Source organism: Vicia villosa, linkage group LG2 (genome assembly GCF_029867415.1).
Source record: "Vicia villosa cultivar HV-30 ecotype Madison, WI linkage group LG2, Vvil1.0, whole genome shotgun sequence".
Classification (NCBI taxonomy): Eukaryota; Viridiplantae; Streptophyta; class Magnoliopsida; order Fabales; family Fabaceae; genus Vicia; species Vicia villosa.
Genome location: NC_081181.1, coordinates 12,864,919 through 12,882,922, shown reverse-complemented (window position 1 = coordinate 12,882,922; position 18,004 = coordinate 12,864,919).

The following is an 18,004-nucleotide window of genomic DNA, read 5'->3' as shown; positions in this document are numbered from 1 at the left end:
AGATGGATTCATATATGAATAAATGATGGATGATGGATATGAATCTCATACATATGGGTTAGATAAATAAAGTATATACAAATGATATTACAAAGAATAACAAGTACAAAAAGACAAGGATAAAAATCAACAAGCATAAATACAATGATAAAGGTAAACAAGTTCATTTAACATGGATAAATAAAGGTTAAGAGGTTTTTTGAATTAGGGTTTTGAAACTTAGGGTTTTGAAATCACACCTAAACCTAATTCATTTTTAATGATTAAAATACAAAATTCTAAAAGATAATTGGTCTAAGGGTTCATGATATAATCAAAGGGATATTGACCTAACCCTAGAAATATTCTCATAAAAATATTAAAAATTTATTTAGAGAAAATACTAAAAGAAAAATGATTTTGTTTGTATTTTTTAACATATAAAACCTATTTTTTTATTTAATTTTTTTAAATGATAAAATAATAAATATTTTTGGATTTTTAAAATATATTCACAAATACCACATAAACAAGAAGTGTACAAAAAATTAACTCAAAAGGAGTTCATTTGCTCATAGAAACAACTTAGAAAAAAAATGAAAAAAACAAATATTTTTCAAAATAGGCCTCTGGAAACGGGTTCCCAAAATGAGGAAATCGGTTTCTTCTTCGAAGAAAATATTTTTTGGTTCAGGAAACCAGTTTCCCAGAATGAGGAAACCGGTTTCTTCTTCGAAAAAACCAGATTCTGCTGTTGAATCACATTTTGTTCAAGTTTTCAATTCTTAAAAATGGTAACTTTCTTATTTCTCAACCAAATGCAAAAGTGTAAACACCAAAGTTGCTTAGAATTTTACAAGGAACTCAACCATATGCTTAGAACAAATTAATATTGAGTGTAACTTTCACATTTTTGATAAAAACATAAATAAGCTAGTTTTTCAAAAGTTAATTTAAATGACAAATCAAGTTCAAACATTGCCTATTTTCATAGGATTTCAAGTCACACCAATCATATGAACAATAATGACTCAAGAGTGAACACAAATGATAGCTTAAACTATGAGTTTCAAGTTCAATATTTTCTTACCAAACGGGAAGAGATGGTAACCTCTGTAAATGATGTTCCAACAACAAAGAAAGGATTTTATGAGCTTCCTTGAATCTCCCTGGTGCTAATGATGTGCTTACCTAGCTTTGAACTGATCTCAACCTTTTTGCCCAACTCAACACGTAAATACGACAGATGAAAATAGAGGGTGGTAGAGGAGATGTTATAAAGGTGATGTAAGGGTTTGGATAGCTTCTATATGGTGTATATGAAGTGTTTGGATGGGTGGTTTACAAAGAACTTGAGAGAAACTCAGAACTTGCAAGTTTGAGCTTAAAAATGACAAAGTGGAGGAATGACTTTTGAGATTTTTTTGTTTGGGGTTTTTTAGGGTAGTGGTTACAATGTAAAGCTTCTAAATGGTGATTAGAAGCTGTTGGAAAGCTTGGTTGACACCCAGAACTTATGGAACTCAAAATAACTTGAAAAATGCAAAGTTGTAAGGAAGGAGAATTTCAAGTTGGGGGTCACTTGGAGAATTCTGGTGTGTTTAATGCAAGAGGCATGGCTCTCTATTTATAGGCATAAATTAGGGTTTATGGAGGGAAAATCAGATCACATGTCTTCATAATTTTCAAATTGTGTACTTTTGCTTCTTTGTGAAGAAATGAGAAAATTGTATTTCCAATGGAAGGTACAAGCATGCTTGGAGTTGTTGGTTACTTTCTCAGCATTGTGGAGGCTTGCTTGTGACATTAAACTTGCTTTGTTGCTGAAGAAACAAGTTAGAAGCTCAAGGAGAGTGGACTTTGTGATTAAAGTCACTTTTTCAAAATGGAAGTCATGGCTTTTTGCTTAAAATGGCATTATGCATTGGTTAAGACTTAAACCACTTGGTCCATAGTTTAAAAGTTTGTGTAATCTACTGATTATGGTGCTTAAAACAAGCAAGAGGAGCTGAAAGGAAGGAATCTTTCCTTAAAAAATGATTTTGCCTCATAACTTTCTCATGCTCATGGCTTGCATTCAAGTGTCATGGAGCCTTCTTCACAAAATCATATCTCCTAGGTCAAACCATGGAATTTCATGCTATTGGTCTCTTTGGAAAGTCCTTTTCTACATACTTCAATTCACATGTTAAATTTTTTCTCAAACTCTTTTGGGATCATGGAGAAAAATGGCCACAAAGTTAAGAAAAATCCAAGTAAAAACACTTTAAAATTTTCTAAGTTTTTTGAACATAATCTTCATAATTTCGTATCTCTCAAAATAATCACTTTTAATGAAACCATGAGAGAAAAAGTTGTTTATTTGATTAAGATCTACAACTTTCATGTTGGTAGATTTTTGAGTGTGTTGGTGAAATTTGAAGTTCCCAAAATGAGGTCAAAATCACTTAAAAACCCTAATTTTGACTTTTGTTGACTTTTTTATTCTTGATGAATTTTAATGATTTCTCTTGGTAGAATGTCTTCAATAGTCATATGATGATGATTTGAATCCTTAAAAGTTCATAGTTGACCATTTTTCTCAAAAGTCAAAGGTTGGCCCACACAGTTGACTTTTCCAAATGATTTGCAATTTTGTGGATTCCACATGAATCAAGCCCTCCTCTTTAAACCAATGTGATGAGTGGATTATAATATTGATTTGGGGATACTTGAATCATATTTTGAGTCGTGTCCTGATTAAAAGTTAACTTCCCGGATGAATTGGGTCAAAAATCCTAATTGGTGCACCAGGTGAATTTGAAAGTTATTGATCTTGATGATGATCACTTGATTTTCATGGGAGGATAATTTGAACATGGGAGAATGTTTTAACTTATTTGTGGGCCTTAAAAACCTAATTTGCTCAGTCTCCTATTGATCAGTCTCCTGTCTTAATACACAAGCAACAAACAACAATTTTTTGTATTTTTGATTAGCAAATGATGTATGCATGAAGATGATGATGATGATCCTACTATTTGGAATATGGTGGGAGCCCAGTGGTTGAAGTTTTTTTTAGCATAATCATGTTTTCGAACAAAAATCTTTAAATAACCATGTTTTTGAAATATTTATCTAAATAACTATGTTTCAATTGTAGTTTAATATAGGTGTCATATAAAATGACGCATATATATATATATATATATATATATATATATATATATATATATATATATATATATATATATATATATATATATATATATAAGGGTTAATGAAGTTTTTCGTCTCTATAAATATTTCAAATTTTGTTTTAAGTCCCTCCAAAATTTTCCTTCAAGAATTCATTCCTTCAAAAAAATTCGTCTGAAGAATTGGTCCCTAACGTCAAATACCACTAACGGTTGCTTATGTGGCAGGGCACGTGGAATAAATTTTTTTATTCTATAACTTGGTTCAACCAAAACAGATAACATAACTAAAACTTGGTTCATAACACATAAGTTTCAACAAAAACAAATAACATTATAAAAAGTTCCAAAACAAAGTAGTTATAGGTCTTCATTGAGTCATGTTCTTTTGGATGTCACCCCACTTGTTATTCCCTATAGCATTGCCAACACTTTCTTTTTCATCTTCAGGAATTACAAGTGGCTCCTTTGGATCCCTTCTAGGTCCCATTATATTCTTTGTCCTTAAAGTATTAAGCCTGTCAATTTTTCTTGTAGGAGATGTAACAATCTTGGACTTTTTCCTTTGTGATATCATTGTTTTCACCTGTCATTACAGAACACAATTAGTAATGAAAATAAAACTTGGCATATCAAAAACTTAGCAATGTACAAACTTGGCATATTACACTTATAGGATTAGACACACCGTGGTTGATGGCTTCAGCAGACACATTTTTTGCAGTAGGATTAGGTGACTTAGGTCTTGGAGCTTTGCGGGTTTTGACAGCAGATTTTGGTGCCTTAGGACATCTACCTACAAAAATTTTGGGACCAGACCTACTTGATTTCACAGGACTGGTGTCAACACTCAAGGGTTGAATATCCAGGATGTCATCATCATTTAACAATTTTTCAAGTTCATCGGGATCTATACCACAATACATCATCATGGCCTCAGCAGAGCTAACAGAAGTTTGTGTATTTGTTACTTGAGGTTCCTCAATGTTTACAGCAGCATATGCATTAGTGTTTGTAGCAAAAATCAGGTTGTTGCTCAATGATTACCTCAGTGTTTGCAGTATGTACTTCAGTGCTTGCAGCAGCTGGTGCAGTCCTCTTAGATTTCTTAGTTTGGACTCCTTTTCTAGTTGTTCCCTTTGGTCTAACCTGTAACCATGAAAATACATTTAGAAATACAATCATGAGAAATGTAAAATACATTCAGAAATGTAAAATACTAGGTTTATCCCTTTGCATTAAAATGGTTGCATTAAAGGATTCACTAAGGTTGTTCATCAGAACATCACACTTAGAGTACAATGGAAATGCATGCTTACACCACTTATGTTTGAGTATAGCATTTAACCATTCAAAAGCATCTAAACTAACCTCCTTAATTTGATTCATTTTGTCCTCATGTGCTTCAAAATAGGTTGTCTTTGTTGCAGCCATAATGAGATCTCTGTAAAGTGTACCACCTCCATACTTCTTCTTGAAGTTGGCATATAAATGCTTAAGGCAAAACCTGTGTTCATTGTCAAAGGGTTTAAGATCATTTTCAAGACATTCTTTCAGCCTTCCACCACATCTTAACATCTTCGATTTTAAATGAAGAATCCATGTCCTTAATTAAGTCACAGGCTTCAAAGTAGGACCAATAATTCGGGTCTTGACCACTGACAGCATAAACGTCCCCCCTTCATATGTTTGAAGGATAGAAAAACACTTAGAAAGGGGGGGTTTGAATAAGTGTAGTTTAAAAACTTGAACGATAAAAACAAATTGCACAGTTATTTTTATCCTGGTTCGTTGTTAACTAAACTACTCCAGTCCACCCCCACGGAGTGATTTACCTTACCTGAGGATTTAATCCACTAATCGCAACAGATTACAATGGTTTTCCACTTAGCCCACGACTAAGTCTTCTAGAGTATCCTGATCACAACCTGATCACTCTAGGAACAAATGCTTAGACACAAGCTAAGACTTTCTTAGAGTATCCTGACCACCACGTGATCACTCTAATTACAACTGCTTAGACACAAGCTAAGACTTCCTAGAGTTTCCTGATCAACACGATCACTCTAGTTCCTTACAACTTAATGTAATCAATTCTAAGAGTATTACAATGCTTCTTAAAAGCGATAATAACAACTGTGATATTTCTCTTACAGTTTAAGCTTAATCTCACTAATATATTACAACAGCAATGTAGTGAGCTTTGATGAAGATGAAGTTTCTGAGCTATTGATTTGAACAGCGTTTCAGCAAGTTAATTGTTAGCAAATCGTCAATCTTCCTTCTCATCAGAACTTCATATTTATAGGCACTTGAGAAGATGACTGTTGGGAGCATTTAATGCTTTGCGTGTTCCGTACAGCATTGCATTTAATGTTTCACGCTTTTGTCAACTACCTCGAGCCTTGTTCATGCTGTGTCTACTGACGTTGCCTTTAATAGCTTCCAACGTTCCTTTTGTCAGTCAGCGTAGCCTGCCACCTGTACTTTCTTCTGATATGATGTTTGTGTATACAACGTTTGAATATCATCAGAGTCAAACAGCTTGGTGCATAGCATCTTCTTGTCTTCTGACCTTGAAGTGCTTCTGAGCGTGATACCATGAGAACTTCAGTGCTTCTGCTTCTGATCTCAAGTTCTTCTGATGCTTCCATAGACCCATGTTCTGATTCTGCCTTGACCATCTTCTGATGTCTTGCCAGACCATGTTCTGATGTTGCATGCTGAACCTTCTGAGACAAAGCTTCTGAGCGCTGATTTGTGCATACTCTTTATATATTTCCTGAAAAGGAAATTGCAATGTATTAGAGTACCACATTATCTCACACAAAATTCATATCCTTGTTATCATCAAAACTAAGAATATTGATCAGAATAAATCTTGTTCTAACAATCTCCCCCTTTTTGATGATGACAAAAACATATATAAATGATATGAATTTGCGATCAGAAAGAGCAGACGGCTAAAGACAATTTACACAGCTATAGCATAAGCATGTGAATATGTCTCCCCCTGAGATTAAGAATCTCCCCCCTGAGATGAATAATCTCCCCCTGAAATTAATACTAGAAGAATTTTAATAATAAAAGACTTCCCTGAGTATTTCAGTAGAGACGTTCACAGTGCTTGATCTACAGAACATTCATGACTTCTGATTTCAGCTTCCATTGGACAGCTTCAGAACATTGAATTTCTTTAGATCCACAGAACATTCACAGCTTCTGATTTCTGCTTCCATCGGACAACTTCAGAACTTGAATTTCTTTAATCTTCAGAACATTCACAGCTTCTGACTTCTGCTTCCATCGGACAGCTTCACAACTTGAATTTCTTTGATCTTTAGAACATCCACAGCTTCTGACTTCTGCTTCCATCGGACAGCTTCAGAACTTGAATTTCTTTGATCTTCAGAACATTCACAGCTTCTGATTCTTGCTTCCATTGGGACAGCTTCCGAGCTTGAATTTCTTCTTACATCACTTCATGATAGATTGTATCAGAACATTGTTGAATGTACCAGAGCATCATCAGAGCATCTCTACATCCTGAAATGTTACAGAACAAAACTAAACGGCAAAAGTTAGCATGAATGAGTCAGAACATAGAACATGTTTCAGAACACATAATATGCATCAGAGCCATGTAGAATGTGTCAGAACAAATAGACAAAAAATTTCAGAGCATATTCTATCATTAGAATATCTGAACATTCTTCCTTCTTGCTTCTGAAGCTTCATAGCACTCAGCTTGCTTCAAGAATCCAAGAACTTGATTCATCTTGTTGCTTCTTATGTTGATCTTGTAAAGAGAATCTTCAATTCCTGCAACAACACAACTTAAAGCATAGAACTTTGCAAGTTCTGTTAGTAAAGCAACTGATTAAATCAAATCATTTATCACATATTTCTCCCCCTTTTTGTCATAACATCAAAAACATAAAAGATTCAGATGAAAAACAAAAAGAGACACATGGAAGAAAAAGATAATTTTCATTGAAGCTCAAAAAGATAGAAGTACAGAAGTACAAGAGGATAAGCAGAAGAAGATGCACAAAACAGATGCAGCAAAGCAAAAAACGAGAAACAAAACAACTAAGACTCAATCTAAGATGACCCCAGCTTCGACAAGATCTTGGCCAGCATCTCTTGAACCCCATTGTTGTGCTCATTCTGCTTTTCCATGAAAGCTCTAAACTCAGCATTGACTGAGCTTTGCTCATCCTGTTTCTTCTGAATAACTTCCAGAGTCCTTGCAAGACGGGAAGGTTCATCAGAAGAAGCTTCACAGCTTCTATCCACAGGGATGGCATTGTGATCTGCAGCTTCCATTGATAAATCATTTGCAGGATATTCCTCAACAGGAACTGTTTCAGCAACATGATCTTCTGCATCTGCTTCTTGCATAGAAGCATCTCCATAATCTGCAGCCGGAATCTCAGAATCTCCATTCTCAAGAGCCTGAAGAATGGCAGCTAGATTCCTAGGAGCAGAAGGACCTTCAACTTCTGGTGGGTCAACAACTTCTGGAATGACCAAGCTTGGGTCTTTCTTAGAAGGGTTTTCCCTCAGAAAGTCAAAGAGAGTCTTAAAGTCTCCAAGCAGAACAGGATATTAAGGTATCCACACCACAATTTCCCTGCAAGGGTTAGCTTCCAATGCAGCAGCCAGTCTTGCTTCCTCCATTTCATCCACAAACTTCTTTTCTTCCAAGGTATATCTCCCTCCGAGACGAGCAAACCAGAAGTCTTCATAGTTTCTCAGAATTCCACGAGGCCGTGGAGCAGCTGCTATGCAGTCTTCCTGAAGTTCTTCAAAATACGTATCTGTTGTTCTGCGTATTATTCGCCAGAAATTTCGCATAGCTACGTCATTAAGACCAGAACTTTCAGCAATTCTGATAGTATCAAAGACCTTCTGAAGATTCCTCTTTACCATTTCAAAAATTACACCAATAGGGTACAAACGGCGGGATTTTATTTTGGTTTTTGAAAAGGCAGGTTTAGGGAAGAAATAGGGTTAAGGCTCTCTATCGAACTTATAAGAAGATTCTGCTTCATTATCAGAATCTAACACTACCAATTCAGCTTCAGGATCATCAGCAACATGGTCAGAAGCAAGGTTAATTGAGGGTGAAGGAGAAGTGATGGGGGCATATGGAATCGGTGAATGAGGAGGAGAATTGGGTTTGGTTGCAGGAGAAGAGGGAGGTGTAAGACCATGGATAGTTATAGGTGATTCTGATGTGGCTTTTTCTGGTTCAGGGATAGGGGCAATCGCTATTGGTGCAACTTCTGAAATACCAGGTTCAGAAATACATATACCTTTGGATGCTTTCTGAATAGCTTTGACCACAGCCTCAAGCTTCTTCTGCTTCTTATCCTTCTGCTCTTCAACAATATTTGTTTTGTCGCTAGAGATCTTTTTCCTTCTGACGCTCGCCAGAACTTCCTGTTGATTCACAGCCTCTTGAACAACATTTTCTTCATCGGAGTCTCGAATTATTAGCTTTCTTTTTCTGATTTTCTCCTTCTCAATACCTTTAACACTCTCAGCAATGTTATTTGACTTCTTCTTTTTCTCAGCTTCCTTCTTTTTCTTCTCAAAATCAACAGAAACGGCCTTAAGGTGCCCGTGTTATGAGAATCAATTCCAAAAGCCAGAGAGATTTGTTGTTCAACTTTAGACCAGTCAACTGTTGCAGGTTGAAGACCAGACCAACCTTCTTCATCATTCAGATTGTACAGCTTCCTGATGAGCTTTTCAGTGATAACCACTTCATGCCCTAGCACGAATGAAATGATGGCAGTTGAAGTAACTGTTGCATGTACCTAGAAATCCTTCACAAGTTCAGGATAAATTGGACCAACCAATCTATCAAGATATTTAGACCATCCTTGCTCAAAGATTCTTGCATCACACTTAAAGCCATGTGCTTTTAGGTTGTTGATGTCCACAGCAGATTCACATAGAACTTCCAGTTCTTCCGTGGGTATTAAGCATGTTTTCAATGGAGCATACTCATATTTGCATAGAAGGATCTGTGTAGAAGTGAGTCTTTCTTTTGAATTTTATGAACATGAAGATGAGTTCATGATGATTATGCTTTGAGATCAAATCAAAAACTAGGGTTTGAAAAAAAAACAGATGCAACGAAAGGGATGCACAAGAGAGAGAGAGAGAGAGAGAGAGAGAGAGAGAGAGAGAGAGAGAGAGAGAGAGAGAGAGAGAGAGAGAGAGAGAGAGAGAGAGAGAGAAAGGAATGAAGGTGAAGCGGGTTATTTAAATGATTTGAAAAAAAACGAAATCATTATGCATTTAATGAGAAATGACATTAGGAGAGAGAACACGGTAAATGAAATGATTTAACACAGTTACCTAGATCGGCGTCTTTTCAACTGCACGCTTTTTACCAACCGTATAGACACGTTTTCATCATCAGAAAGTAGATGACAGCTGTATTTTTCTGAAAGACTTTACGCCTTCAGAATCTGATCACTGCTTCTGATTGTCATTCTTAAGGAATGATCTTGTTCTGATAGGATCATCTTTCTTCCCAAGGATCACATCTTCTGAATGAGGTGAAGCAAGTCTAGGTGATCTTCTGACTGTTGGCTCTTCAGAAATCCTGAGGTTCTCTAAAGATGCAGCAACTTGATCTTCTGATCCATTGCTTCTGAGACTGCTAGCTTCTGCAGCTTTGCTTCTTTGTTCTACTACTTCTGATATATCAATATCAAAATCTGCAAAATTCTCAAACTGCTTTGGTTTTTCAAGACCAAGCTTATCATCAAACCAGATATTGATTGATTCTTCTACAACCAATGTTTCAGTATTGTATATTCTGTAGCTTTTAGAGCATTCAGAATAACCAAGAACGAAACACCATTGCTTTAGAAATAAACTAAACAAATGGTTCCAGAACTAATGATTTTGCCCTTCTGATCTCCTCCAAACTTGACTTCTCCACCTGGTTTAAGCACCAGGTCTTGGAATGTAGACCTTCTTCCCGTCATGTGTTGCGAGCACCCAGAGTCCAGGTACCATGACATTTTGCTTTTTGTCCTCTTTGCCGCCAAGGATATCTGCAACAGAAATTATCTTCTTCTTAGGTACCCACAATTTCTGGGGTCCTTTCTTGTTAGTTCTCCTCAAGTTCTGATTGAACTTGGGTTTAGCAAAATATTTAACAGGAGGAACAGCATGATATTCTTTAGGTTTGTCAGCATGATATTTCTTAGGATGTGTCACATGCTTCTTGGTGTGAACAGTGTTAAACTTCTGTGCATGTGAAGTGAGCCTAATATCATGAGCATGGCCATATTTGAACTGATCATACAATGGCTTGTATGTGATCTTCAGATCATCAACAGGTTCAAATTTATGTGAGGTATCACCCTCATAGCCAAAACCAAACCTTGTGTTTCCAGAAACACCATATATCATAGAAGCAAGATGACTTCTGCCAATACTTCTAGATAAGAACTTTCTGAAGCTCGAGTCATATTCTTTCAGAATATGATTCATGCTAGGAATGGATTTTTCTGTTTCAGAAGGAGATCCACTATCTTTGGATAGATTTAAAACTTTTTCCTTCAGTTCAGAGTTTTCCACTTCCAGCTTCTTAGTTTCAAATTCAAACTGCTTCTTCAGCTTTTTGTATTTGATACTAAGATGAGCCTTGAGTTCCAGAAGTTCTGTTAAACTGGAAACTAACTCTTCTCTAGATAGTTCAGAAAATACCTCTTCAGAATCTGATTCTGATGTAGATTCTGATCCATTATCTTCTGTAGCCATCAGCGCGAAGTTTGCTTGTTCTCCTTCAGAGTCTGATTCTGATTCTGATTCAGAATCATCCCATGTTGCCATAAGACCTTTCTTCTTATGAAACTTCTTTTTGGGATTCTCCTTCTGAAGTTTTGGACACTCGTTCTTGTAATGTCCAGGCTCATTGCACTCATAGCAGACAGCCTTCTTCTTGTCAGATCTTCTGTCACCAGAAGATTCTCCACGTTCAAATCTCTTTGAACTTCTGAAGCCTCTGAACTTCCTTTGCTTGCTCTTCCAGAGTTGGTTTACCCTTCTGGAGATCATGGACAATTCATCTTCTTCTTCAGATTCTGATTCTTCAGGATCTTCTTCTCTAGCCTGAAAAGCGTTAGTGCATTTTTTAACATTAGATTTTAATGCAATAGACTTACCTTTCTTTTGAGGCTCATTTGCATCCAGCTCTATTTCATGACTTCTCAAGGCAATGATAAGCTCTTCCAAAGAAACTTCATTCAGATTCTTCGCAATCTTGAATGCAGTCACCATTGGACCCCATCTTCTGGGTAAGCTTCTGATGATCTTCTTTACATGATCAGCCTTGGTGTAGCCTTTATCCAGAACTCTCAATCCAGCAGTAAGAGTTTGAAATCTTGAAAACATCTTTTCAATGTCTTCATCATCCTCCATCTTGAAAGCTTCATATTTCTGGATTAGAGCCAGAGCTTTAGTCTCCTTGACTTGAGCATTTCCCTCATGGGTCATTTTCAATGACTCATATATATCATAGGCAGTTTCCCTGTTAGATATCTTCTCATACTCAGCATGAGAGATAGCATTCAGCAAAACAGTCCTACATTTATGATGATTCTTGAAAAGCTTCTTCTGATCATCATCCATTTCTTGCCTTGTAAGCCTTACACCACTAGCTTTCACTGGATGTTTGTAACCATCCATTAGAAGATCCCATAGTTCACCATCTAGACCAAGAAAGTAACTTTCCAGTTTATCTTTCGAGTATTCAAAGTTTTCACCATCAAATACTGGTGGTCTAGTATAACCATTATTACCATTATATTGCTCAGCAGAGCCAGATGTAGTTGCAGATGTATTTGTTGAAGATTCACCAGCCATCTTTTACTGAAGCGTTTTTCTCTTCCTGAATCTTTTCTAAACACGGTTAAGTGCTTGCACCTTAAAACCAGCGCTCTGATGCCAATTGAAGGATAGAAAAACACTTAGAAAGGGGGGGTTTGAATAAGTGTAGTTTAAAAACTTGAACGATAAAAACAAATTGCACAGTTATTTTTATCCTGGTTCGTTGTTAACTAAACTACTCCAGTCCACCCCCACAGAGTGATTTACCTCACCTGAGGATTTAATCCACTAATCGCAACAGATTACAATGGTTTTCCACTTAGCCCACGACTAAGTCTTCTAGAGTATCCTGATCACAACCTGATCACTCTAGGAACAAATGCTTAGACACAAGCTAAGACTTTCTTAGAGTATCCTGACCACCACGTGATCACTCTAATTACAACTGCTTAGACACAAGCTAAGACTTCCTAGAGTTTCCTGATCAACACGATCACTCTAGTTCCTTACAACTTAATGTAATCAATTCTAAGAGTATTACAATGCTTCTTAAAAGCGATAATCACAACTGTGATATTTCTCTTACAGTTTAAGCTTAATCTCACTAATATATTACAACAGCAATGTAGTGAGCTTTGATGAAGATGAAGTTTCTGAGCTATTGATTTGAACAGCGTTTCAGCAAGTTAATTGTTAGCAAATTGTCAATCTTGCTTCTCATCAGAACTTCATATTTATAGGAACTTGAGAAGATGACCGTTGGGAGCATTTAATGCTTTGCATGTTCCGTACAGCATTGCATTTAATGTTTCACGCTTTTGTCAACTACCTCGAGCCTTGTTCACGCTGTGTCTACTGACGTTGCCTTTAATAGCTTCCAACGTTCCTTTTGTCAGTCAGCGTAGCCTGCCACCTGTACTTTCTTCTGATATGATGTTTGTGTATACAACGTCTGAATATCATCAGAGTCAAACAGCTTAGTGCATAGCATCTTCTTGTCTTCTGACCTTGAAGTGATTCTGAGCGTGATACCATGAGAACTTCAGTGCTTCTGCTTCTGATCTCAAGTTCTTCTGATGCTTCCATAGACCCATGTTCTGATTCTGCCTTGACCATCTTCTGATGTCTTGCCAGACCATGTTCTGATGTTGCATGCTGAACCTTCTGAGACAAAGCTTCTGAGCGCTGATTTGTGCATACTCTTTATATATTTCCTGAAAAGGAAATTGCAATGTATTAGAGTACCACATTATCTCACACAAAATTCATATCCTTGTTATCATCAAAACTAAGAATATTGATCATAACAAATCTTGTTCTAACAATGTTAACCCTACATCCTTTACAAAAGAGCCTTTCGTATAGAAAACAACCTTAAATAATTCCATTTTCTACACGTTTCAAGAAAAAACAAAAGTAGGTTCAGTTTTTAAGAAAACTCATAAATCCTAGTTTTTCAGGTACGAAATATAGTTGTTTTCATTTTCATTGTCATTACTGAAGAGAATAAAAAAAACGGAGTGGGTCTTACCTTGTCGTTCTTGGAACCGCGACAAGCTTCGTAACCTTTGTCAATGGAGGGACCACAAAGGCTCTATAGTATCGCACGTTGAAGGAAGGAGGGGACAAGGGGTCACACCTTTCTATTAGGGATTCTGAAATGTTTCTGAAATTCTTATCAATATGTATAAGAACCACAATATGCCACCTAAGCTAATGTAATCCAACTCTGAAAATAAATAATAAAAAATTTATTACACGTAGGCTGCCACATAAGCAACCGTTAGTGGCATTTGACGTCAGAGATCAATTATTGAGACGGAAAATTTTGAAGGGATGAATTCTTGAAGAAAAATTTTAGAGGGACTTAAAACGAAATTTGAAATATTTAGAGGAACGAAAAACTTATTTAACCCTATATTTAATTTTGAATGTGCCACCACATATGACATTTAAGAACATCTTTGAATTTACTTACGAATTTTATGTGCGGTGAATTCGCAAATAAATCTACAAGAAAATCCACAATTAACACCAAAATTGTAAATAAATCTGCAAGTAACTAAAAAAATTAAAAATATATACCATGCATCATCTCATATGACATCTATGTTGCTTTTAGAATGCATGTGCCAATGACTGTTTTCGGTCAGGTCCGAATATTTGTTATCCCGAGAACCGAACCAAAATAGTAATCGGGTAAATCCGGACTGGACCGAAATAGTGATGGACCATTTTTAGACCGAAACTGGACCGTTACTTCGGATATCCGACAAAAATATCTAATAAATATCTAATATAATATCCATTTTTAATATCAGATAAAAAATTATTCATTTTTAGACCAAGTAACATTTCGGCTGGTCCATTGGTTCGATTTCAATAGGTCCAATTATCAACATGGATTTAAAGGATCAACATGGAAAGCATGCAGTAGTGAAGAGTACAGAGGTGATGACCTTTGAAGGCATGAAAGGACGTTGACTTTAAACACAATTCAGGATTTTCTCCAAAACAACTTATAGCATGCTTGATTTTTTATAACGACTACACATATAATAGTAGCAATTAATATACATGTGAATAGCATTGGTTTGGTGGATGGAATTTATTGATTCATAATTTTTCTCTATGTTACACGTGACAATATATAAAACAAAATTAAATAAACAGTTAATTGAATCATCCAATTTAGTTTGTTACTTTGAAATATATTCATTCATAATTTAGTATTTTCAAATTTTTTATAGAATGTTTTCCCTTCATAATCAAATACATTTAATGAGGTGTATTCGTGTCATCTCATTTGTTATGTTCATATTTAAGTAGAAGAACTCTGCAATATTTAAGGAAAATTTCTTTGGCAACCTCCCTACTTTCTAGTCCACCTCTGGTGAAAAACCCAAACTACCCCTGACTACGGAAATGCATTTTCGAAATGTAAGAAAAAGGTGTTTTCGGAGATGCATCTCCGAAAGCGCCTTTTTTTTAAAAAAAATTGACTTATTTCGGAAATGCATTTCCGAAAACACCATTTCGGAAGTTCATTTTCGAAATACTGCGCGTTTTGCAGATTAAGCAAAACAGCCCCCTCCCCCAAATCATTTACCCTAATCTTTTTCAAACTCAACCCCAAAGAGATTTTTGTGCAAACCAGTTCCAAGCTACCTCAAAGGTTCCATCTACTTGCTCTATTACATTCTAAAGTCTTCCAATCTATTCAATAGGTAAGCATTTTGATTTTAAGATCTATGATTAAAATGTATATTAGGGTGTTTACAAATAGCAAAAAATGTATTAGGTTAGGTTTATAATGATATTTAGGATGTTTAGAATGTGTATACATAGGTTTGAATTTTGATTTTGGGGTCTGCCATTGGAGGTTGCAGAAAAGCTCTGCGCAGGGGTGTTTCGGAAGTTCATTTCCGAAAACACCTCCATCCCAGTTTCGGAAATGAACTTCCGAACTGTATCAGAAGTGCATTTTTTTTTTGTTTTTTCATTTGTCTCCCATATTAATCGATTTCGATTGTTTACAGGAACATGTCAGGCAACCAGCCAGCACGTATCAGACAGGGCAGGGAGTCCCAGACTGCGTCGGCTAGACGCGAGCGGGCGGCGGCGCAGCTGGCGTCGACACGCGGGCGGGGCCGGGGACGCCGTGTGCGCGTTTCATAGGACTTGGTGGAGAGTTCATCTGCTTCAGGCTCTAGGAGTAGGCTGGCTCGGGTATCTTCTTCCCGCCAGCGAGAGGAGGAGGATGAGGATGAGGAGGAGGAGGAGGTCATACCGGATGTTGACCCTCCAGTCGGGGAGGAGGAGGAGCAGGAAGAGGATAGCTATCCGGGAGGGCCTTTTGACACTTCCCTGCTGATTCACTACCAGGATCACGTCGCTCGGCGGATCTGGGAGGGAGAGGTATTTTTTTTAACTTAGCCGTTTATTTGTCACCATTTTTTATAATTTTACCGTTTATTTCTCGCTTATTTGTTTTTTTTTGTAACAGGAGAGAGAGCCATTGAAAATGGTGAACCACTCCAGGAAGATTTTCGGTTTGTTTAAACCAGCAGCTCAGTGGTTTAACGACCATCTGCGAGGTTCAGGGCTTAGCGGGCTCTGCATGACCGGGTACACCACCATCAGCACCGGCATGCAGGGGGCATTTGTGGAGCGCTGGCACAAGGAGACGTCTTCTTTCCACTTGCCGGTGGGGGAGTTGACGATCACCTTGCATGACGTCCAGTGTCTTCTCCACCTGCCTATTAGGGGGCCGCTGTTGCACCACTCCAGGATCCAGAGGGTCGAGGCCATTGAGTGGATGATGCACTATTTGGACATGCCGCACGAGGTTGCTCACTTTGAGTGCGTCACGACTTGTGGGCCTCATGTCCGGTTCACTATACTGAGCCTCTATTTTGAGTTCCACCTGGACGCGGCGGCCGAGGCCGAGCAGGACGATAACGACCTATTCAGGGAGTACCACCGCGGCTGCGCTCTCCGGTGCTGGTACATGCATGTGGTAGGCGTTGCATGCTTTGTGGACAAGAGTGTCAGGTACGTCGACGTGGCCTACCTCCGCTATTTCATGGACCTGAATACCGTTCACTAGTGGAACTGGGGGTCAGCTACTCTGGCATATCTCTACCAGAAGCTGAATGAGGCCTCCAACTGGAGGACGAGGCAGTTGGTCGGATCCTGCACACTGCTTACGGTACGTTTTATTTTAATACATTATCGTATTTATTTATTTATATATGTTTCGTATTTAATTTTAATACATTATCTTGTTTCTGTTTCAGAGCTGGATCATCTCCTACTTCTCCCGCATCCACGGCTACCACCTCGATCCTGCGTACGTGGACGCCTTGCCCAGGGCCGCCAGATACGATCTCTAGAGGGGGAACGATGCGGTGGGACCATACCGTGGATACCTGGACCGCACTCTGCACGACGACGTCACCTGGAGGCCGTTCATCGACTACGCTCAGATTGTCCCCTTTGACGGCATTGCACTTTATTCTGGCTGGTTGGCTTGCGGGACCGACATCATGGTTCAATATCTCCCTGAGCGGTGCATGCGTCAGTTCGGATTCGTGCAGCGGATACCCAGGTCACCCTTTGAGGCTTCTCCCGACACTGTGACCCGAGTGCAGCTCACTGCCATATGGGAACATTGGGAGGATCATGTGGTACCGCTGGAGTACCGTCTCACTCGGGTCACCCAGGACTGGCACAGTGAGGAGGGATACGTCACATGGTTCTACCGGGTGTCACATCCTCTTCTGAGACCCGACATTCCCGACGCTCCTAGGCCAGCACACGAGGAGATCCTGGAGAACTAGCAGGCCGAGGATGATCGCGCCATTGATCTCATGCCGATCGGCCAGCGGATATCGATGATTGGGCGGGACACGTTGGATCGAGGTATCGTGGAGCGGGGCGGTCCAGAGGCAGTCGCCGTGATGGAGATGATCGTCACTGATGCGGGCCGTGCGGCGACATACACGCGGCAGAGGAGGTCTCAGGGCGAGAGGTTTAGGCACACCCAGTAGTGGTCGGGTTTATATATTTTTTGTTATCGGATTGTATCTTTAGCACACTATTTTTATTTTTTTCGGTTTGTATATATTATTTTTATCAGATTAGTATTTTTTTTTTATTTATCATATTAGTATTTTCAGTTTATCTATTGCTTATTTTATTTGGCGTTTGCGTTTAATTAAAATGCGAGACTGTTATGAAAAAACATAAAAAAAAAACACAGTTTCTGCATAATTCGGAAGTTCATTTCCGAAGACACCCCCCATGAGGTGTTTTCGGAAGTTCATCTCCGAAAACACCCCATGGGGGGTGTCTTCGGAGATGAACTTCCGAATTAAGGAAATTTTTTTTTAAAAAAAAAGCGCTTCGGAAGTTCATTTCCGAAGCAAGGGTATTTTGGAATTTTCGCTGGGGGTGACCCCCATAGGGAGGTGGCCAAAGAAATT